At 48.3% G+C, this 22,855-nt stretch overlaps 1 long non-coding RNA gene and 1 gene segment (V, D, J or C); one reads left to right on the top strand and one right to left on the bottom strand.

Annotated features, from left to right (window-relative positions):
* Positions 1-459: 459 nt before the first annotated feature.
* On the bottom strand, positions 460-17,819 carry LOC309847483. Of its 2 annotated transcripts, none has more exons than XR_014302449.1 (3): positions 16,240-17,819; positions 10,203-10,325; positions 460-2,310 (listed from the first exon to the last, which is right to left on the bottom strand). It is a non-coding gene; the product is annotated as an uncharacterized lncRNA (long non-coding RNA). The 2 variants fall into 2 exon arrangements; XR_014302450.1 differs by lacking the exon at positions 16,240-17,819 and adding an exon at positions 11,190-11,318.
* Positions 15,323-22,762, top strand: LOC309847469 (immunoglobulin lambda-like polypeptide 5). The segment is given in 3 exons: positions 15,323-15,952; positions 21,058-21,176; positions 22,309-22,762.
* The last annotated feature ends 93 nt before the right edge of the window (positions 22,763-22,855 follow it).

The following is a 22,855-nucleotide window of genomic DNA, read 5'->3' on the forward strand; positions in this document are numbered from 1 at the left end:
CCACCATATTGCTCAAATGTTGGAGATATTAGTCAATGCAACCCCTTCCATCTGAACCTGCAGATCCACCACATTCAAGGGACTTTTCCGGTAAATGTCTTATTACTTGGGGAACTGAGCAAGCTAGAGTCACTAATAAGGTCCTTACTTCTATTTGACTGGTGAGCTATCCAATTCCAGAATTTCACTCTGAAGTTCTGCTTCTTATGACCATGACCAGCTGCTTAGGGTTTCACAAGAATCCAATCCTGAATCGAATGCAAGTAGCATATTTAGGAGATGCTCCTACAAAACGTGGATAAGAAATGGAAGGATGGCAGGAAAACAAGTTATCACTCTTGTGCAACTGGAGTTTAATTCCACTGGGGACCCCTGGGAAACATCCTAGAACACATATCTCGGACTGTTGGGTCCCCCAGTAATGGGTCCGTGATTAAAGAAGCGAGACTGATAGAAAGCGAAGGTGAAACAAAGCTTTATTTCGTGCCAAGCATCAAGAATCAGACCGACTGTCAAACAGACCGGTCGGGGCCGCCCCTTACAGAGAGGGTGACCCCCCTCTGTTTCACAGGCTAATTTTTATAGAGCAAAAGCCATGTGGTTGGGCCTGGCCACACACAGGTGGCCAATGAAATTGTAACACACAGAGAAAGCTGCACAGTCATGTTAGGTCACACATAAGTGACCAATTGAATTACAATTTACCCTAGTAGACATTTGAATCAGCCTATCACCTTGGTCAGAATTGGCACCCAAAAGGTGCCCAAAGGGTGGGGCTCATACTCCTTGGTAGCTAGGAGACAGTATGCACCCCTACTGATTGAATACCTCCACCTGGCCTGACCCACCTTTGTATTTGGGCTTTTTTACCTGGGACTGGTTTCCAGGACTTGTTTTCAAGTAAGTTCCCCGGTGGGGGAGTGGGGCAAGAGTCAATTTAAGTTTTACAACAAAATGGCAGTTCAACCGGGGTGGGGCCGCTCTGGCTGAATAGGCCCTTACAAGACTACTGCCTTGGAAGGGTGGGAGAACCAAGGTGTCTATGTACCTACCAACTCTCATCGGTCATTGGTTGAGAGCTGCTCTGGGAGGAGCTAATTTCTTGCACCCTTGTCCTCCCCTGCACACCGGCACTGATGGCCAGAGATGCCCAGGTGATAGAAACTAGAAGTCAAGCAGAAATGCAAGTGTTGAGGGAATACAGGCAGGTCCCAGACAGCTTCTACTACAATCTCCAGAGGCTGAATGAAGATTCTCTCAGTGGAGACCAAGAGGACTATGTTAATTCAAAAGATTTTGGAGGCAGATGGAGAGTCCTGATGTGTACGAGGGTTCCGATTTAGGTAAGTGTCAGTCAGGGTTGACTAGGGAAGCAGAATCACTGTGAAGGATACAGAACAAAGGATTACTAGGAGGGTGGATGTTTTGCCGGGGTGTGAGTGGTGGAGCAATATTCACAGGCTACTGCCTCTCCTCTATTGTTGAGCCTGAGCTCGCTCTAGGTTATCCAGATCCGCAGTTGGGAAAGAAAGCAACATAGGCAAATTTATACCCATCTCTCCCACGTTAACCTCAGTGCTGGCAGTGACCCCTGGCACAGAAACAATGACGCAGCATTGCATTCAACTTCCAGATCTTCCGTTGAGTGTTCCCCTACACCTCATCCTAGCCAAGCCATGCAGGGAAGAGAATTCTGCTAACGTGGTTTAGTTGAGCTCAGGCAAAATGGTATGAAGCCAACCCCAAGTGACTGAGAAGAAAGATTTCTAGAGAAATCTGATGATGAGTTTATTCTGGTTTATAGCTTGTAAGATTGTGGAGCATAGAGGGAAGTCAACAGAAATGGGAAAATCACATTGCAAAGAACGTGAATACTGCCAGTGATGATGGGCTTGTCCGCCCTTAGGTGGTGGCCACAGCTATTGACTGGAGGAGGGTGAGGCAGAGGCGCGCCCTTCAAAAATCAGCACTGATCTGGGACACTGGCATGGCTGGGGCTTGACATAGAGTTTTCTGCATGACAAGGAAAGGAAGGAAGCAGCTGCTGGGTCAGTACACAAGTCCAGGTGCCGTGGAGTCTGCCACTGAGTCTGCATCAGTGAGCAGGAAGCTCAATCCAAGACTGGGAGGCAGTTGTGAGCAGCCCACGCGAGGACACCCTGGGACGAGGCCACAGCGCCCCTTGCTGGCCACAGGTCAAATTTCAGTCTTTCCCTGAGGGGTTCTTCCATCCAAGACCCCAGCATCGGACAGACAGTGGACAGGATTCCAGCCCCGGAGCTGCCAGCTCTGCTCTGAGAGATGGGGTGCCTGAAGAACGAACAGATGGGGGTTCGTTCCGGGCAGCCGAACGTTTCCATCTTTTCTTTCTTGGCTCCTGCTTCTTGTTACATAACCCTTCTTAATTCTATGTTTAATAATGCATTAACTTGGGGCACCTAGCTGTCTCCGTAGGGGGAGTAGGGGCTCTTGATCTTGTGGTCTTGAGTTCAAGCCCCACGTTGGGTGGTGTAGCGTTTACTTAATAAAAAAAAAAAAATTTAATGCATTCTTTTTTCTGCTTGTTTTGCTTTGTTTTTAGCTATTCAATATATCTGAAATGTATCTTTGCATACAGAGAAGATAGGTAGCTGCATTTTTTTTAAATGTGGCAAGTTCTGGTAAGGCTTAATAACAAAAGACTTAACTACATGCTTATATTGTGCTTCAAATTTCACTCTTTAAGGGACAGATGATTCTTTTCTGCTCATAATTATTTCTTCAGAGAACAAGCAATTAGATTATTGATGTTTCATCTAATGTTCTTCTCTCATTTGCTAGGATACATAAAACACTTTCAAATTATTTTTGCTATTAAGAAGAGTTAATTGGGGGCGCCTGGGTGGCTCAGTGGGTTAAGTCTCTGCCTTCGGCTCAGGTCGTGATCTCAGGGTCCTGGGAGCAAGCCCCGCATCAGGCTCTCTGCTCAGTGGGGTGTCTGCTTCCCTCTCTCTCTCTGCCTGCCTCTCTGCCTACTTGTGATCTCTGTCTGTCAAATAAATAAATAAAGTCTTTTTAAAAAAGGAGTAAAATGTATTAGCTTCTTACAGTTTTATTTAAAAGATTTTATTTATTTATTTGACAGAGAGAGATCACAAGTAGGCAGAGAGGCAGGCAGAGAGAGAGAGGAGGAAGCAGGCTCCCCGCTGAGCAGAGAGCCCAATGTGGGACTCGATCCCAGGACCCTGAGATCACGACCCGAGCCGAAGGCAGCGGCTTAACCCACTGAGCCACCCAGGCACCCAGCTTCTTACAGTTTAATTGAATGGCAAAACATTATTTACCACAGCAAATGGAAAATCAACTATGCATCTATAATCCAAAAGGTTGTATATCCAGAAAAACATAAATAGCCAAAATAAACAGAATCTTGAATTTCATTTAATATTTGAAATATCATGTCTACTGCCATATCACCCTGAACACGCCCAGTCTGGTCTGAAATATCATCCCACTTCTTTCTGGACCTGCTTCACTTGTCAAATGTACTTCTAACTGAGACGTAACTGACATATAACACTGTATTCATTTTAGGTGTGGGATATGATTATATGTGTCTATTGCGAAGAGATTACCACTGTAAGTTTTGTTAACTACCATCACCACATATAGGTATTTTTTTTCTTGTGATGAGAACCTTTAAGATTAACTCTCTTAACTTTCAAATACATCACAGTTTTGTTAACTAGAGTCCCCATAATGTACATTATATTCCTAGGACTTACTTTTCTTACTTTTTTAAAGATTTTATTGGGGCACCTGGGTGGCTCAGTGGGTTAAAGCCACTGCCTTCAGCTTGGGTTGTGATCCCAGGGTACTGGGATCAAGCTCCACATCGGGCTCTCTGCTCAGTGGAGAGCCTGCTTCCTCCTCTCTCTCTGCCTGCCTCTCTGCCTACTTGTGATCTCTGTCTGTCAAATAAATAAATAAAATCTTTTAAAAAAAAAAATTTTATTGGGCGCCTGGGTGGTTCAGTGGGTTGGGCCACTGCCTTTGGCTCGGGTCGTGATCTCAGTGTCCTGGAATCGAGCCCCGCATCGGGCTCTCCGCTCGGTGGTGAGCCTGCTTCCTCCTTTCTCTCTGCCTGCCTCTCTGCCTGCTTGTGATCTCTCTCTGTCAAATAAATAAATAAATAACATCTTTAAAAAAAAAAAAAGATTTTATTTATTTATTTGTCAGAGAGAGAGAGCGAGAGAGAGCACAGGCAGACAGAATGGCAGGCAGAGACAGAGAGAGAAGCAGGCTCCCTGCTGAGCAAGGAGCCCGATGTGGGACTCGATCCCAGGACGCTGGGATCATGACCTGAGCCGAAGGCAGTCACTCCACCAAATGAGCCACACAGGCATCCCAGGACTTACTTTTCTTACAACTAGAAGTTTGTACCTTTTTTAAAAAAAAAAAAATTATTTATTTGAGAGAGAGCGAGCACAAGCAGGGAGAGCGGCAGAGGCAGAGGGAGAAGCAGGCTCCCCACTGAACAGGGACCCCAATGTGGGGCTCAATCCTAGGACCCCAAGATCATGACCTGAGCTGAAGGCAGACACTTAACCAACTGAGCCACCCAGGCGTCCCTGGAAGTTTGTATCTTTGACTGCCTTCACCCATCTTGCCCACCCAGACTCCCGCTCCTTTATTTTTCCATCATGGACAAGAACTTCATTTCATCATTCAATAATCATTGAGGGAATACCATCTGACAGACACATCCAGCAGTGGGGACACAGGTGTCAGCCCCTCAGGGATCTCACATTTTGTTGGAAGGAGACAAGCACTGAACAACTAAGCAAATACATCATATGTAAGGTGGTGACAAGGCAAGGTTGGGACAGAGGGTCATGGGAGTGCTGTCCTGGTTGGGGGCAGGACAGACCTTTCTGGCAGGGGGGCGGGGGCGCCTTAGCAGTAGCCGCTGCGGGGAGGGTGAGTCAGACGGACAAGACGACGACAGCCAGGCCAGGGGTGGGAACACCCAATGCAGGTGACCTTAGGTGGAAGGGTGCCCAGAACGTTCTATGAATGTTCTCTGAACAGCCAGACCAGGAGCTCTGCGAATAGAGGCGACAAGGTGGCTGAGGAGCAGGCTGAGGGCCTGGAAGTTGCTGTAAGGATTTTAGCTTTTCCCTGAGAGAATGGAAAGGTCACCACAAGAGAATTTTATTTTATTGGTTTCTTTTTTAATGCTCAAGTGTGATTTCTTTTAAAATTGAGGTGGTGGGGGGCCTGGGTAGCTCAGTCAGTTAAGCATCCGCCTTCAGCTCAGGTCATGATCCCGGGGTCCTGGGATCGAGTCCCACAATGCTGTCTCCCTCTTCCTCTGCCCCTCCACCCCTAGCTTGTGCTTCCTCTCTGTCTCTCTCTCTCAAATAAATAATAAATAAAATCTTTAAAAAATCAAATCAAATCAAATTGAGATTGTGCCCCAGTTGAAGTCACTACCTATATGACCCAGGTGGTGGCCAAGCCTAGGAGAGAACCACTGGAGTGCCCGAAAAGGCAGGTATCAGACAGAGCTGTGTGCACAACCTGAGACACCTCCCCCCACCCGCATGCATGTGTCAGGTTCATGTATGTTCTCATTGTTTCTGATATAAATATTTTTAAGAGCTTTGCTCAGCCTCTGTATCTTGGAGAGATCTTACTTCCCACACATAACACAGATGTCTTCGACAAAAGCTTTCCCTCGGGTATTGTGTTTTGGGCTACTTGCAAGTCAGACCGATGTTCTGTCATGGTCAACCCTGGTCAAGGGCTGTTGAGTAGCCACTTCCCACTGAGCTGGGGTCTCATCTTCCCAGTGGTGCTGGCAGGGCAAGGAGAGATGGACAGGGCTGGTCAGCTGGGGGGGTTTGTCTGTGAGTCCCATGGAGCCTCTCCCCTGGCCCCAGGCAGCCTCTGGAGGAGTCAGCCTCATCCTCTGTCTGAAAGAGTCCCTGCAGAGCCCCCACAGGCGAGGACTACAAGGGACATGGACCCCTACGGAGTTGAGCAAGCCAAGGTGGGGGTGTGGGGGGGGGTAGCAGTCAGAAAGGCTCCTTCAGGAGAGTGGACAGCGCAGTGGTGAGACGGGACAGCAGACAGGAGAAGCCCTGTGCCTTTGTTTAGTTGCTCATCTTAAGCTTCTGGAGGGGGCCCCTGGGTGGCTGAGTCAGTTAAGCATTTGTCTTCGGCTCAGGTCATGACCCCAGGGTCCTGGGATCGAGCTCCACATTGGACTCCCTGCTCACTGGAGAGCGTGCTGCTCCCCCTGCTTTTACTCTCTCTTGCTATTTTTGTCTGTCAAATAAGTAAGTAAAATCTTAAAAAAAAAAATAAGAAGAAGCTTCTGGAAACAATGCCTGGCATTTTAAGCACCAGGGTATTTTGAGTGTGTAACTGGCCATCATGTCAAACCACATCACTCATCCGAAGCAACCAGCGCCATTTCCTCACAGACCAACCTTCCATCTGGACACACAGGAGTCCAGTGAGCAGCAATGGCTCAGCCTCCTGAAGACATCTGGGCCATTCCCTTGTGTCTCTGGGCTTCGTGTCTTCTCCGTCGTCTTCAGCCTCACACCTGCTCAGCCTGATGCCCAGGGTCCTCCTTTCTTCCCATCTCTTGGAAATACGGCCGATCCTCCTCCCTTCCCTCTGGATTAAATCATATTCCCCGGTGCCTCAACTCGGCCATAAACTTTGTTTATGGTGGATTTTCACCTGCACAGGTGGAAAGTTTAAGGAGTGAAATTATAGATTTTTCTTATATACTTAAAATTATTCATGGAAAATTGCATTCAGACAAAATGTTACTCCATCCCTGACCCCTCTCTTCTCCTTGGCCTTGACCTTTATCTTAGGGTTCTCCAGAAAAACAAAACCAATAAGAGATACAGATGGACATAGAAGACAGACAGATAGGGACATCTGGGTAGCTCAGTTGATTAAGTGGCTGCCTTTGGCTCAGGTCATAATCCCAGGGTCCTGGGATCGAGCCCCACATCAGGCTCCCTGCTCAGTGGAGAGCCTGCTTCTCCCTCTCCTTCTGCCTATTGCTCTGCCTACTTGTGTTCTCTATCAAATAAATTTTTAAAATTTTAAGAAGACAGGTAGAGGGGCACCTGGGTGGCTCAGTGGGTTAAAGCCTCTGCCTTCAGCTCAGGTCATGATCTCAGGGTCCTGGGATCGAGCCCCATATCAGGCTCTCTGCTCAGTGGGGAGCCTGCTTCCTCTTCTCTCTCTCTGCCTGCCTCTCTGCCTACTTGTGATCTCTGTCAAATAAATAAAATCTTTAAAAAAAAAAAAAAGAGGAATACAGATAGATCTAGCAATATCTAGAGACTTATGGTAAGGTATTGCTTCATGTGATCACAGAGGCTGAGAAGTCCTGCCATCTGCTATCCGCAAGCTGGAAGCCCCACAGACTGGAGGTGTGGTTCAAAGGCGCAAGAGCTGGGGAGTGGTGAGTGGGCAATGGTGTAGATTCTAGTCCAAATCTGAAGGCTCGGGGACCAGGAGCACCCAGTGCAGAGGAAGATCAATGTCCCAGCTCATGCAGACAGTGGGAGGGAGAGTAGCTCCAACCTTCCCCTGCCTTTGTGTTCTGTGCAGACCCTTGATGGATCAGATGACGCCCACTGGGGACGTGCACATAGGGAAATGGCTGTTCAAGTCCCTCACATCCTCTGTGATATCTATTATTAAAAGAACAGAAAATTACAAATGTGGGTGAGGATGTGGAGAAATGGGAACCCTGTGCCCTTGGTGGGAAGGCAAAATGGTACAGCTATTATAGAACATGTACTGAGGAGCCTCAAAAAATGAAAAACAGAATTACCATTTAATCAAGTAATTCCACTTCTGGGCATATAGCCTAAGAATTGAAAATAAGATCTCAAAGACATATTTGCACAACTGTGTTCATAGCAGCATTATTTACAACAGTTAAAAGGTAGAACCAACATTTGTCCATCGATCGGCATATGAGTAAACAAAATATGGTCTATCCATACCATGGAACATCATTCAGCCATAAAAAGAAAAGACGGACCTTGAGAACATTTTAGTAACAGGCATATGGTGGATGTGAAGTGGCTTCTCATTATGGTTTTGGTTTTCATTTCCCCAATGATGAGTGATTTTTGAACAATTTTTTCACGTACTCCTTGGCCTGTGGCCAGTGATTTTTGAACAATTTTTTCATGTACTCCTTGGCCTGTGGCCAGTCATTCTGTATCTTTAGGGAAATGGCTGTTCAAGTCTTTTGCTCATTTTTTAAACTGGATTGTTGGGTTTTTTTTTTTTTAAGATTATATTTATTCATTTTATTTTATTATTTTTTTAAGGTTTTATTTATTTGTTAGAGAGAGAGAGAGATACAGAGCGCAAGCACAGGCAGACAGAGTGGCAGGCTAGAGGCAGAGGGAGAAGCAGGCTCCCTGCCAAGAAAGGAGCCTGATGTGGGACTCGATCCCAGGATGCTGGGATCATGACCTGAGCCGAAGGCAGCCGCTTAACCAACTGAGCTACCCAGGCGTCCCTGTATTTATTCATTTTAGAGAAAGAGAGCTCATGTGTGAGTAGGGGGAAGGGCAGAGGGAGAGAGAGAGAGAGAGAATCTCAAGCAGACTCCCCACAGAGTGTGGAGCCCAACATGGGGCTTGATCCCAGGACCCTGAGATTGTGACCTGAGAGAAATCAAGAGTTGGACACTCAGCCAACTTGTGCCATCCTGGCATCCCTGTGTTAGGATTTTTGGCTTTGGGTTGTAGGAGTTCTTTCTATACCCTGGATATCAATCCTGTATCACATATTTGATTTGCAAATATTTTCTCCCATTCTGTGTATTGCCTCTTCACTCTCGATTGTGTCCTCTGACTCAAATAAGTTTTAGATCTGATGTAGTCTGATTTGTCTATTTTTTCTTTTGTTATCTGTGCTTTTGGTGCGATACCCAAGACATCGTTGCCCACAAGTTTTAGTACATTGTGTTATCATTTCCATTCATCTTAAATATTTTCTAATTTCTTTTGTGATTTCTTTTTTTGCCCCATTGACTATTTAGGAACATGTCCAATTTCCACATATTTGTGAATTCCCCAAATTTGCTTCTGTGATTTCTTTCTTATTTCGGTCCTTTGCGGTGAGAGATTTTACTTTGTGTTATCTCAATCCCTTTAAATTTAGGAAGACTGATTCTATCACCTCCCATAAGGGCTATCCTGGGGAATGTTCCACGTGCGCTTGAGAAGAATGTGTGCACTGCTATTGTCGAGTGGATGGACTGTTCTAGAGATGTCTGTTGGCTTTTGTTGGCTTACGATATTGTTCAGATCCTCTATGGCCTTGTTCAGCTTCCATCTACTTCTTCCATGTACTACTGAAAGTGGAGTATTGGGAGCTGAGACTAATATAAGACTGTACATTATGCACTGGAATTAACATTTTAAAACTTAGTAAAATTAACATAACAAAAAATATTATAATGAACCCAGAATGAAAAGTTTCAATAAACAGCCAGAAAAGAAAAAAAAAAAAAAAAAGGGAAGAAGAAGGAAAACTGGGATATCAGAGTCTCCAACCACTATTACCAGATGAAGGAACCTGTTTGAATAAATCCTGAATACGGTTTCTGATCCTTGGGATCCAAACAAGGGTGGGAGGAGCATATGGGAAGCGAACAGTCTACTCTCCCAAAAGGAAAAAAAAAAAAAAAGAGGATAATGTCAGGATAACATTAGCCCACCTTACATCACTCCCTCAAAATGAAAGAGTGAAAGTCTGAGGAAAATACCGCCATCCCCTGCAAGCCTCCTGTCCCCTTCCCCGAGGCTTCGTTTTTCACCAGAGGTAAGGCACAGGGAGGCTGGAAGTTGGGGAGCAGGCAGTCTACGCTGGACTATGTGGAATGCCGCTGAAGCCGATGGAGCTGCAAGGATAATTGTCTTTACAGGCCAACCACAACCCTCCCCGCCATTCCAGGAACCACCCTCTAACTGGGAAGTATGCGCAAGTGCCTCAAATCCGCACTCTCCTCTCATTTTCTGCATCTCAAGAGGCACGGGCTTCCGAATGTTCTACCTTCTGACGATCTAGTTCGAGCTCGGCTTCAGCTCACCAGAGGTCAGATCTGGCCCCCAGAGTCGCCCCTCTGGCCGCAGGTGGCCGCCCCGATCTCCATCACCTACCTATTGGACCAGTGCGAACACCTTTCAACAAGGCCGCCAGGGGGCAGTACAGAGTCGCATTTGCTCCTTGTTACTCCAAGTGTGGTCCGTCTGCAGGGTGGCAGCCACGACACCCCCTGGGAGCTTTAAAAACAAAACAAAACAAACAAACAAAAAAACTCGTTTCCGGGGCCAGCTCAGACGTGCTGAATGTGAATCCACACTTTCGCCAGGTCCCTGGCATTCTCTGCACGCCGAAGACTGAGAAAGCATGTCCTTAGCCCTCATCATCTGGTTCAGCCTCACCGGGTGAGAGGCTTGCCTGCAAACCACGCGTTTGGGCAAGCGGAGAAGTCACTTCCCCTTGGTCTCTGGCGCCACTGGGTTGTAAACTGCACACCCCTTCTCTCCTAGGTAGTCTGGGCTGTTTTGACATCTTGACCAAGCCTCCCACTGGATCTTTGCAGCCCTGCTTCCTTGATGACTTGCGGTCCCTCCTCCCGCATCCAGTCCCCGCCCCCTTTGCCCCCCTGCCACCCCCACCCTTCACTTTCGAAGCCCTCACCCCCCCAGGACTTGGAGGCTTCTCCCTCTGCCTGGGGCTGTTGCTGCCCTCCCGTAGTTCCCTCCATCCCAGGAACCCGTGAGATTTGCTGCCCAGGGAAACAGACAGGCATTGGACATTGCTGGCGGCATTCTTCCATTAAAACTGCCAGGACAGGTGGGTGAACAGGACTGGCTTTGTCTCCTGTTCGTCGATTTCAACCAAGGCTTAAGAAATACCGTGAATACAGGGACGCCTGGGTGGCTCAGTTGGTTGGACGACTGCCTTCGGCTCAGGTCATGATCCCGGGACTCCAGGATCCTGGAGTCCCGGGATCGAGTCCCGCATCGGACTCCCGGCTCCATGGGGAGTCTGCTTCTCCCTCTGACCTTCTCTTCATTCATGCTCTCTCTCACTGTCTCTCTCTCAAGTAAATAAATAAAATCTTAAAAAAAAAAAAATACCGTGAATACAAATGGCTTTTAGGCCAGGCCTGAATCCAGTCCAGGGAAGGGGTGGGGGCAGTCCTGGGTGGGTCAGAGCTGCCACTGCACCAGCTGAGGAAGCTCAGCCCATGGGGTGCCTTGTAACTCAATCTCAATCGTTAAGCGTCTGCCTTAAACTCAGGTCATGATCCCAGGGTTTGGGGATTGACTCCCGCCCCCATCGAGCCCCGCCCCCTCCGGCCCCTCATCCTGCTCCCTGATGAGCAGGAAGCCTGCTTCTCCCTTTCCCACTCCCTCTCTTGTTGTCTCTCTCTCTCTCTCTCTGTGTCAAATAAATAAATAAAATCTTTATAAAAGAAAGAAAGCCCAGGCCAGCCTGTGAGAGTCCTCAGGATGCAGTCAAACCTGGATTTTCAACCTTGCAATCATGGGAGGATGTGGTCTGTGACAGTGATCCCCAAAGACCATGGCAAGACAGCTAGGGTTCCTGAGCTTAGGTCCAGCCCCTCCTTCACTCTGAGACCTGGGGCTGTCCCAGGTAGAACCACAGTTTCAGAACCCTGGACACTGGCTGAGTGTGTCACACCCACACAGGGTTGCTGGGGCATGGGGAGCAGCTTCAACCTGGATCCCTGGGACAAACCTGGCCCCAGGTCCAAAGGTGCAGGAAGCCTGAGGTCAGAGGCCAGAGCAGGTTCAGTATCACAATGAGGAAAAGCTGGACTGAATCTGGGGCTTCCCAAGGTCTGCCCCTGTCCCCTATATGACGTCTGCTAGGGTGCTTGGCCCCGTTACTGTTCCGTGCCTTGTCCATTTCCCTGTTGACCGTGAACTCTCCAGGACGCAGTGCCTGGCCCTCAGGGATGCTGGGTCACTAAATGTGGGACCCAGAGATCCAAACAGAATCACAATCCTGCATGGAGTCCAACCTCACTTGGCCCTCATGAGCTCCATGTGCGAGGAGGAAGTCAGAATGTCTATTACAGCATCTGGGACCATGGTTGGACAGATGCCAAGGAAACACCCGAATCCATGAGGGCATATGGCACCCATGAAATTCACTCTGGGGGACACTAGAGGAAACCTTACAAAGATGGATAAGCCACCAGGACCTCACTGCTCCAGGATACACCAGGATCTAGAGGATCTAAAACAAGGGGTGGTTTCAAACTTGAACTCCAGGTCTGCCAACCGTGAAGGGCAGGTGGATTTGACAGCTAGCTTCAGCTGGATTGCACAGACAAACCAGTGTGTTGCTAGATAGCATTTTCCTCAAGTTTTCCTATCAAAATTCCCACTAAGAAAGGCATTTCCCATCATCATCCAGAGTACTGATATGAATTTCGATAGCTGAAGCCAAATCCTGTGAACCGTCAGCACCCCGCTCCTTGCACTGGACCCTCTCTGTTCTCCCCACTGCTCTAGGCTACTTCACTTTTGCAAAATGCTAGTTGCAACTGACCGAACTGCTATAACAGCCCTCTGAATGACAAGACAAACTTCGAAACGTGACAGTTGATATAACTAGGGTGTCATTTATTTTTTTGCTAGCCGGTGATTTTTTTCCTCGGCCCCACCAGATGGACCAGCTGGTGGGTATACTAACAAGAACAGCAATAAGAAATGTGATCGTAACAGCCGTCCTCCATATGCGTTATGTTCGCTGTACTTTTCCATTTAAAAAGCACATTCGCCATCCACAAAAATAGACTCAAAAGGGATGAAGACTTAAATGGGAGACAGGAATTCATCCAAATCCTTGAGGAGAACACAGGCAGCAGCAACCTCGGCTGCAGCAACTTCTTGCTAGACACGCCCCCAAAAGCAAGGGAAACAAAGGCAAAGATGAACTATTGGGACTTCATCAAGAAAAAAACTTCTGCACAGAAAAGGAAATAGTCGACAAAACCAAAAGACAACTGAGAGAATGGGAGAAGATCAGTGAAAATGCCTTATCAGATAAAGGGCTAGTATCCAAGATCTATAAAGAAATTCTTAAACTCTACACCCAAAGAACAAATAATCCAATCAAGAAATGGGAAGAAGACATGAACAGACATTTCTCCAAGACAGACATCCAAATGGCCAATAGATAAATGAAAAAATGCTTAACATCACTCGGCATCAGGGAAATACATATCGAAACCACAATGAGATACCACCTCACACCAATCAGAATGGCTAAAATTAACAAGTCAAGAATGACAGGTGGTGGTGAGGATGTGGAGAAAAGGGAACCCTCCTGTCTTGTTGGTGGGAATGCAAGCTGGTGCAGCCATTCTAGAAAACAGTATGAAGGTTCCTCAAAAAGTTGAAAATAGAGCTACCCTATGACCTAGCAATCACACTACTGGGTATTTACCCAAAAGAAACAAATGCAGTGATCTGAAGGGGCATGTGTACCCCAATGTTTGTAGCAGCAATGCCCACAATAGCCAAACTATGGAAAGAGCCCAGATGTCCAACAACAGATGAATGGATAAAGAAGATGAGGTATAGACATACAATGGAATACTACTCAGCCCATCAAAAAATGAAATTGTGCCATTTGCAACAACATGGATGAAACTAGAGGGTATTATGCTAACGAAATAAGTCAATCAAAGAAAGACAATTATCATATGATCTCTCTGATATGAGAAATGTGAGAAACAAAACAGAATCATAGGGGAAGAGGAAAAAATAAAACAAGACAAAATCAGAGAGGGAGACAAACCATAAGAGCCTCTTAATTATGGGAAACAAACTGAGGGTTGCTGGAGGGAGGGGGTACCTGGGTGATGGACATTAAGGAGGGCATGTGATGTCAATAGCCAAACTATGGAAAGAACCTAGATGTCAATCAACAGATGAATGGATAAAGAAGATAAGGTATATATATGTACAATGGAATACTTTGCAGCCATCAAAAGAAATGAAATCTTGCCATTTGTGATGACGTGGATGGAACTAGAGTGTATAATGCTTAGCGAAATAAGTCAATCAGAGAAAGACAACTATCATATGATCTCCCTGATACGAGGATGTGGAGAGGTAACGTGGGGGGTTTGGGGGTAGGAAAAGAATAAATGAAACAAGATGGGATTGGGAGGGAGACAAACCATAAGAGACTCTTAATGTCACAAAACAAACTGAGGGTGGCCGGGGGGAGAGGAGTAGGGAGAGGGTGGTGGGGTTATGGACATTGGGGAGGGTATGTGCTATGGTGAGTGCTGTGAAGTGTGTAAACCTGACGATTCACAGACCTGTACCCCTGGGGCTAATAATACATTATATGTTTTTAAAAAAAATAAAATAATTTAATAATTAAGAAAAAAAAGGACTAGGTACTAGGGTGGAGGAGAAAGCCAAGGCTGAACTTGGGAACTGTAAAAATTAATAGAAAATTATATCTGAATATAGTTTATTTGAATAGTATAGCACAAAATAAAAATACCATGGTGGTTTAAAAAAAAAAAAAGGAGGGCACGTGATGTAAGGAGCACTGGGTGTTATATAAGACTGATGAATCACTGACCTCTGCCTCTGAAACCAATAATACCTTCTAAGTTAATTAATTGGATTTAATTTTTTTTTTTTTTAAGTACATTAAGGGGCGCCTTGGTGGCTTAGTCGGTTAAGTGCCTGACTCTTGGTTTCGGCTCCGGCTGTGATCTCCCAGTGATGCGAGGAGGGATACTCTGGTCCCCCTGGGGACATCCGGGCCTCCGGGAGGCAGGGCTGGCTGGTCCCCTCTGGTGACCAGAGTATCCCTCCTGGCGGCGCCCACTGCAGAGCCAGGCTCTGGCCACCCCATGCTGGGGCTCAGTCCCTCTTCATTGCTTCTGCCCACCCCACACCTAAGCAGGGGTTCCCGGACGGACAGTGTGTGCGCATTCCAGGGAGATGGAAAAGGGATCTCACGGAAGCCATTACTGTGTGCAGTATGTCCATGCTATACTTATGACTTGACCTCTGGATAAAATCTGTGAGGGTGTGAGTGAGTCTGCGTGTGTGTGTGTGTGAAAGAGAAAGAGAGAGATGACTCCCATGAGGTGCTGAACAAGGTGCTTTAAACACTGTTTTTAGAATTGTATCATGATTCCCGAACTTGAACATCGGCTTCCTGCTAAACTACACCTGTTTCCTCCCCTGTGGCCACCCCTGCCCCCAGGCTGCTCAGAACAGCAGCGCCAGTCCAAGCCCCGAATGCTGGCGGCTCCCACTCCCCTGGCGTCCTTGGTCCTCCATGGCCTCTCCAGTCCCAGGGGAGATGCTCCGCAGAACCAGTCGCCCTCTGAGAAGGAAGGCAGGAGCAGGTGCACCCCACCCGGGGCCCCAGGGGAAGACCAGGCTTGCAGCTGTGAGGGAAGACGGTTGAGCTGTGGATGCCAACCACAGCAGGGCAGTTGGCCAATGGCCCGCTGGGAGAGAGCCCCCCGGAGTAACAGCCATGGGCCTTGGAGAGAAGGTTCAGGCAGAGGACCAGGCCACTTGGGCCACAGAACACTGGGATACCCACTGCCAGCAAGAAAGACCAGGGTACCCACTGTATCTCCTCCAGGGATCTCCAGGCTGCAGGTCCTTTGACCCTGAAGGCAAATGAGGCCAGGGACAGGTCAGGTGGGCTCTGAGGCCCCCTGGGGGCAGAGACCTGGCCCCAAGTCATGCTGGCCCCTGCTGCTGCTGGGCTTGGCTGTGGGTGCCCAGGGCCGGCTGCCCCCCAAGACAGTAGCCCCACCGAACAGCACCCCAGAGCCCAGAGCCCCAGCAGGAAGCAGCTCTCGGAGCCTGTGGGACAGGTAAGGGACTGAGTGAGTCATGGGGGTGCGGGAGGGGAGCGTCTTTGCTGCCAGAACTGGGCCTGGGACACTGAGCCGCTATGAGGGGGACAAGAAAGACAAGGGAAAAAAATCAGTGAGAAGAGAGCCTGGACAGACCCTGGCTTTATTTAAAGTGTTGACATTTTGTCCAGGGTATACTTGTTTGCTTTTTTTTTTTTTACTATTGCATTAAAATATTATTTATCTGACTTACTGCACTTTCTGGCACTCCAAAATTTTGCACCTAAGGCTAGCGGCTCACTCACCTCACCTTGGTCTTCTGGGTAGGGAAGAAACAGGAGGCAGGGGCAGGATATCCATGTGGGTGGTGGGTGCTGTGGCTGGGCCAGGGTGCCCAGGCCACCTCCTTTATGCTGATGAGTCACCTCCTTGCCCTTCTCCTGCTGGGCAGGGGCCACCCCCTGGAGCACTAGGGTGCAGGCTTCCTACCTCAGAGTGGGCCTTCCCTGCTGTCCCCAGGTCACTGGACCCTCTGCCAAGCATCTTCAACCAGAGCCACCTCCTGCAACCCACCCCCTAAGAACTCGAGCCACCCAGGGTGCAAGCTCCTCCATGGGAAAGGCCCCCACAAGGGTCTTTTGGGGAGCCACGGTCAGCCCCCACTTGCTGATTGAACCCAGCCCCCGCCTCTCATGTATGGGTGGGAAGTCCCTGGACAAAGTGCCAAGCGTCTGGGTCCGTTCATGATAATGGGTGACACAACAGCACCTTCACTGTGGGCACTAATCCCTGTAGGGGCAGAATGTCCCTGAACAGCCCCACAAGGCACAGCCCACTGTCATCCCCATTTTACAGATGAGGATGGAGGTCCAGAGAGCTGAGGGGATCTGCTCAGTGTCATATAGCTGGTGCAGACTCCAACACTCATAACCAATGGCCTGCAGCTGTTCCTACCCCGATCTCCTAACTTGGGGGTGCTGACAGGTCTGCTCCTCGCAGCCTCAGCTGCCTACCCTGCAAAGCAATGGGTCCCAATTGGGTGAGGGCCTTGTAGTCTGACGCCCACCCCAGGGATGCTGGTGTCGTCGTGGTGAAGGGCTAGAACAGGATGAGATGCGTCTGTTCTGTACTGGCAGGCCAGCCACGGAGGGTGGGTCAGCACCTGTGGGGGTCGGGCAAGGACTGGTATCTCAGCGTCCGGCAGGGTCCAGGGAAACACGGAGAGAGAGATGGAGCCCCATGCAGGGTCAGGCCTTGTGCTGGGGCTGGGATACCAGGGGAGGAAGGTTTGGCCCCAGCTCAAGGACCCTCGGGAGAGGGGCAGGTGAAACAGTAACCACACCCAAGGACAGTGGCAAAGGGGTATGGGTACAGAATGCCCGAAAAGCTCTCAGTGGTCTGCAGGGCTGGAAGGAGTGGGCACTGGGGCCAAGATGGTCTGAGAAAAGGCCAAACAGGTGACCAGCGCCTGACCTGGCGGACCCACCTCGAAGGACAGATTTCATCTGGGGCATCCTGGGGAATGTTTGCAAGGAAAGGACACGACCAGACTTGGGTGATTGAGGGTGGGAATCCAGGGCTAGAAAGACTTGGATAGGTGTGTGGCGGGTTCCCTGGCAAAGTGCACGGGTCCTTGGAGATTGAGGAAGTGGGAGTAACAGGAAAGGGAGGAGCCGGGATGCCCCCCCCCCGGGGGGGGGGTTGCTAGCCAGTTAAAGGAACGCTGCGACACACCAGTGTGTCCTGTATCTTAACAAAATGGTCCAAGAGAAGGGGTGCCTGCAAGGCCTTGGTCTCGCCCAAGGACGTCCACTCACTTTCCTGACACTCAGGGCCAGTGGATATAGAGAGAATGGGGCCCAAACAAGGAGCTCACATGCCGTCTTGAGGACAGACCGATAGACCATTTTCGAGCAGTAAGGTGGGAGGAGGGAAATGACCCAGCTGGTTTCACAGACAAAACGCTGTTGGCCGGTGATGGGATGTCTGCAGGCAAAGGAAGTAGCCAAGGCTGAGGGGAGAGTGAGGTGCGAAGGCCACGTCAGAGACTGGGGGAGGGGAGAGGGAGACTGGTGGCAGACTGCAGGGGCTTTCACGCACGGGTGCTTTTTCCTGAGATCCTTGAGGGACTTACACGTCGGGACTCTCAGAGTCAGATCTGTGTCTTGGGAAAATGGCTGCGGATTTTTTGACGGCAGATTAGAGCTGCAGAGAGAGGGCTGTCCACACAATGACCAAGCTCACCTGTGAAACTGGCAAGTGAATTTAAAGTGATGACGCCAGAGGGTTGACGGAGAAGGACTGGGCGTTCTCATGGATGGTCAGTGGGAGACGAAATTCTTGGAACAATGACACCATGTGTCAAAATTCATAAAAACCTGCGTTCCTTTTAACCAAGTAATTCCACTCCTAGAAATTTATCTTGAGGAAATAATGAGAATTTGAGCTAAATATTGTATGTGTGTTCAGAGGAAAAAGTAGAAACACCCTCAAAGTCCAACGATAAGAGAAGGTAAAATTAACTATGGCATATCATGGAAGAGAATAATAAATGATATATAGAGATACAGATATATAGAGATAGAGACATAGAGATATGTATTTGGTGGCTATAATAACATATTAAAGATTTCTATTTTTATTTTACTTTAATTTATACAGAGTAAAATTCCCTCTTTTTGGTATAGTAGCTGTAAATTTTAATAAAATCATAGAGCCATGTAACTAGCACCACAATCAAGAGAGAGAACATTTCCATCACCCCAAAATTTCCTTGTTTCCCTTTGGTAATCAGTCCCTTTCTGGGCCCCAACCATGGCATCCACTGATCTCTCTGTGACCCTATAGTTTTGCCTTTTCCAAATTATCATATACATGGAATAGTACAGTATATAACCTTTTCATAAATTAAACTTTTTATTTTGAAATCATTGTAGATTCACATATAGTTGTAAGAAACAACACAAGGACCCCAGGTCCCCTTCACCTGGTTTCCCCCAAAGCCACCCAGGCGTCCCAGTTCTCTCTGTGTTTTCTATTTGTCAGTCTGGTAAACATTTCTCAAAGCTGTTAAACTTTGAAGAACCAGCTTTTGGTTGTACTGGTTCTCTTTATTGTGTTTTACTCTCTAATTCATTTATTTCTACTCTAATCATTATTATTTCCTTCCTTCTGCTAGCTTTGGAATTAACTTGTTCTTCTTTTTCTATTTCCTTAAGGTAGACTTAAGTTATTGGTTTGAAATCTTTCTTCTTTTTTTTTTTTTTAAGGTTTTTAAATTTGGGGTGCCTGGATGGCTCAGTGGGTTTTACCCTGCCTTCGGCTCTGGTCATGATCCCAGGGTCCTGGGATGGAGCCTCACATCAGGCTCTCTGCTCAGCAGGGAGCCTGCTTCCCGCTCTCTCTCTCTGCCTGCCTCTCTGCCTACTTGTGATCTCTGTCTGTCAAATTAAAAAAAAAAAAAACTTTGAATTTTTCATGAAGTCCAACTTGTCTAGTTTTCCTTTGTTGCCTGTGCCTTCAGTGTCTTATCCAAGAAATCACTACCAATCCAATGTTGTAAAACTTTTGGCCTATATTTTCTTCTAAGAGTGTCATTGTTTTAGCTCTTATATTTATGTCTTGCATTCATTTTGAGTTCATTTTTGTCTATGATGTTAAGTAAGAGTCCAACTTCATTCTTCTGCATGTGAATATCTATGTTTCCCAGTACCATTTGTTGAAAAGACTGTCCTTCCCCCATTGAATGGTCTTGGCACCCTTGTCAAAAATCATTTGATTTTATGCATAAGAGTTTATTTCTGGGCTCTCTGTTCTGTTTATTCCATTGGTTTGTATTTATGTCAATACCACACTTTCTTGATTGTTGTAGATTTATAGTAAGTCTCAAAGTCTTATACTGTCATTTCTCCGACTTTGCTCTTTCCTTTCAAAATTGTGTTAGCTATCTGAGTCCTTTGTCCCTCTATAGAAACTTTAGAATCAGTTTGCCAATATCAACAAACTAATTTGCTGGGAATTTGATTAGGATTGCATTGAAGCTACAGATCTGGCCTGAGGGTTGAGCAGTGAGAGCACTCATAGTCACATGTGACAAGATGAAGACAGAAAAAGAGCTGGGTTGGGGGAACAGTGGTCAGTCTCATTTGGGTATGGTAAATTTGAGATTCCTGTTGAACATACAGCTGGAGATGGTCAGTAGCAATTTAGGAAGAGTCAAGGAGAGGGTTTGGAGCTGAAATAGACTCAAGCCTCACCAAATGGGCAGTAGTGGGAATCCACAATGTAGGAAGATGGCAAAGAAGGAGGATCCAGGGTGCTGGTCAGGGAGTCAGCTGCCATGCATGGGCAGGAGTGAAAGGGAGGTTAGGGGAGGAGAATGGGAGGTCTCAGGTACCAACAGAAAGAGGGTCACTGAAAAGAGAGGCTGACTCTATGTTGCATCCTGTAAAGACATAATGTACAGCAGGAATTGGGAAAATACCAGGAAGAGGGCCTTGTTGGCCTTGACCTGAGAATTTTCAGGGAGAGATGAAGATGAAAGCCAGGGAGGCTCTCCATGTCTCAGGATATGAAACAGTGCCTGGAGCTACTGTTGGATGGATAGATGGTAAGTGGATGGTTGGTTGGAAGGATGATAGATGGATGAACACATGGATAGGTGGACAGAAAAACAGCGGTCTGAGAGATCAGAGAAAAAACTTCATCAAAGAAGTGGGACTGCATTGTGCCTTGATGTGTAGAGAAAAAGTGGGGGGTCTTCACATGGGAGAATTATGAGTCAGGAATGTCCCAGTCCCAGACCAACCAGTAGGCCCAGAGAGGAAGCCACCTGGCTGGACCATGGGAAATTGTATTTTGAGAGGAACCCTTGGAAGCTCTATGTGAGGCTCAGCGCTTTACTGAACACCTACTCCATGCAGTGTCACCATCAGCCCTGAGGATTAGGAGATGACCAGGACAGCCTTGGAAAGGGGAGAAATATACAAGACATGGGCGGCGTCTACCTCAATCAGTGGGTTGGGTATGGGGACACCTCTGGGCTATGGGGACATCCAGGTGTGTCACAGCCTCTAGGAGGCTGACTTCCCAGCCCCACTACTACAGCTTTATGCCCATCACAGGTTCCTATTCTGGCCCGGGCCCCACGGGGCAGGCCCCAGGTGCTGGCCTGGTGGATTTTGGCCTGAAAATCAGTCACCCTGGTATGTTTTCAGTGACGGAACCCAGCTCACTGTCCTAGGTAAGTGGCTCTCACCACATTTCTCAACCTGTCCCACCCCTCTGTTGTCTTGGGAATGTTAGTTTTCTTTGGGGGCTGCTTCCTGTCCACTCTCCCAACCTTAAAGACAGAGCCTCTAGCAGATCTGTGGGATCTGGGGGAAGTGGATTGGCCTGAGGGAACCAGCAGGAAGGACCCAATGGTACAAACATTTATCTTTAGAATCTGATAGTTGAATGTGTTCAGATTCCAGGGGCCTACACCGCGGGGGGGGTATCCAAAAATGGATGTTCCTTCCATTCTTCCAGGGCAGACAGCTGTGTGGGGTCTGAGGCAGGTTCTGACTAGGGGTCCTGGGGCAGCCTTACATAGAGTCCCTTCAGGTCTTGGCCAAGGGCTTAATAACATCCAGGCTAGGAGGGCCACACAGGAGGCTGGGGACATGGCTGGGGCTTGTGAACCCAGCCTCTGGGGACACAGAGGGGAAGTCTGAGGGAAAGCCCATGGGAGGGGGACAGAACAGACTGGTTTGCTCTAGGCTGAAGTGCTGAGAACCTCTGCTAGGGCACGAGGACACAGGCACAGAGACAAGAGTGATGCAGGCCAGGGTGACCAGAAATACAGCCATCCTAAGACATTGGTCAGAAAGGAGCAGGTCCCATGGGGCAGAGCCTTACCAGTTCCTGGAGCCCCATAACCCCCAGGTGTCTCACCTGTCCAAGGGCTGGCCTCCTGCTGGAAGGCAGGGACAGAGCCTTTCCTGAGAGTGACAGGGTCTCCATGCCCCACTGGGCGCAGGCTTGGGACCTCCCCACACACCGTCAGAGCTGTCCTGGCAGGCTGGATAGGGGACTCCAGTTCACAGGGCAAGTACCTGGATCTGGAAGAATGAAGTGATATGAGGGCCAGATGCTGGCCTGAGGAAGAAACTGAGGCCGCAGAATCACTTCTCACGCATCTGGGAGAGGTGACATGGCAGAGCTGCTGGGAGCCTCGGGGGCTGCTTGCTATCCAGGGCTGGAGTTGAAAGGAGGGTCTCCTGGTAAACAAGCATGGACACCATGGGAACAGTCACAGAGGCTGTAGGTAAGGGAAGGGCGGCCCAACACTTTGACTCTGCCTGCATCTTTCACTCTCCCTTCTGTCCACATAGGTCAGCCCAAGTCTACACCCTCGGTCACGCTCTTCCTGACATTCTCTGAGATCATGGCCAACAAGGCCACCCTGGTATGCCTCATCAGTGACTTCTACCCTAGCAGCATGACAGTGGCCTGGAAGGCAGACGGCAGCCCCATCACCCAAGGCGTGGAGACCACCAAGCCCTCCAAACAGAGCAACAACAAGTACGCAGCCAGCAGCTACCTGAGCCTGTCGCCTGACAAGTGGCAATCTCACAGCAGCTTCAGCTGCCTGGTCACGCACGAGGGCAACACCGTGGAGAAGAAGGTGGTCCCCTCACAGTGCTCTTAGGTCCCCGACACCCTTCCCACCCAGCGGGGCCTGGAGCCACAGGACCTCCAGGACGATCTACCCTCACCAGAGTCACCCCAGCCCTTCTCCCTGTATCTAGTCAACACTCAATAAAATGCTCTTTATTCAATCAGAAATCGTGTTCTCAGCTCATTGCGTTTCAAACACATTGTGTACTCAAATGTGAACATTTCACCCTGTGGGAAAGGAGTCAACAGAGGCATTGTCAG

This window comes from Mustela nivalis (genome assembly GCF_964662115.1).
Source record: "Mustela nivalis genome assembly, chromosome: 14".
In the NCBI taxonomy this organism is placed as follows: domain Eukaryota; kingdom Metazoa; phylum Chordata; class Mammalia; order Carnivora; family Mustelidae; genus Mustela; species Mustela nivalis.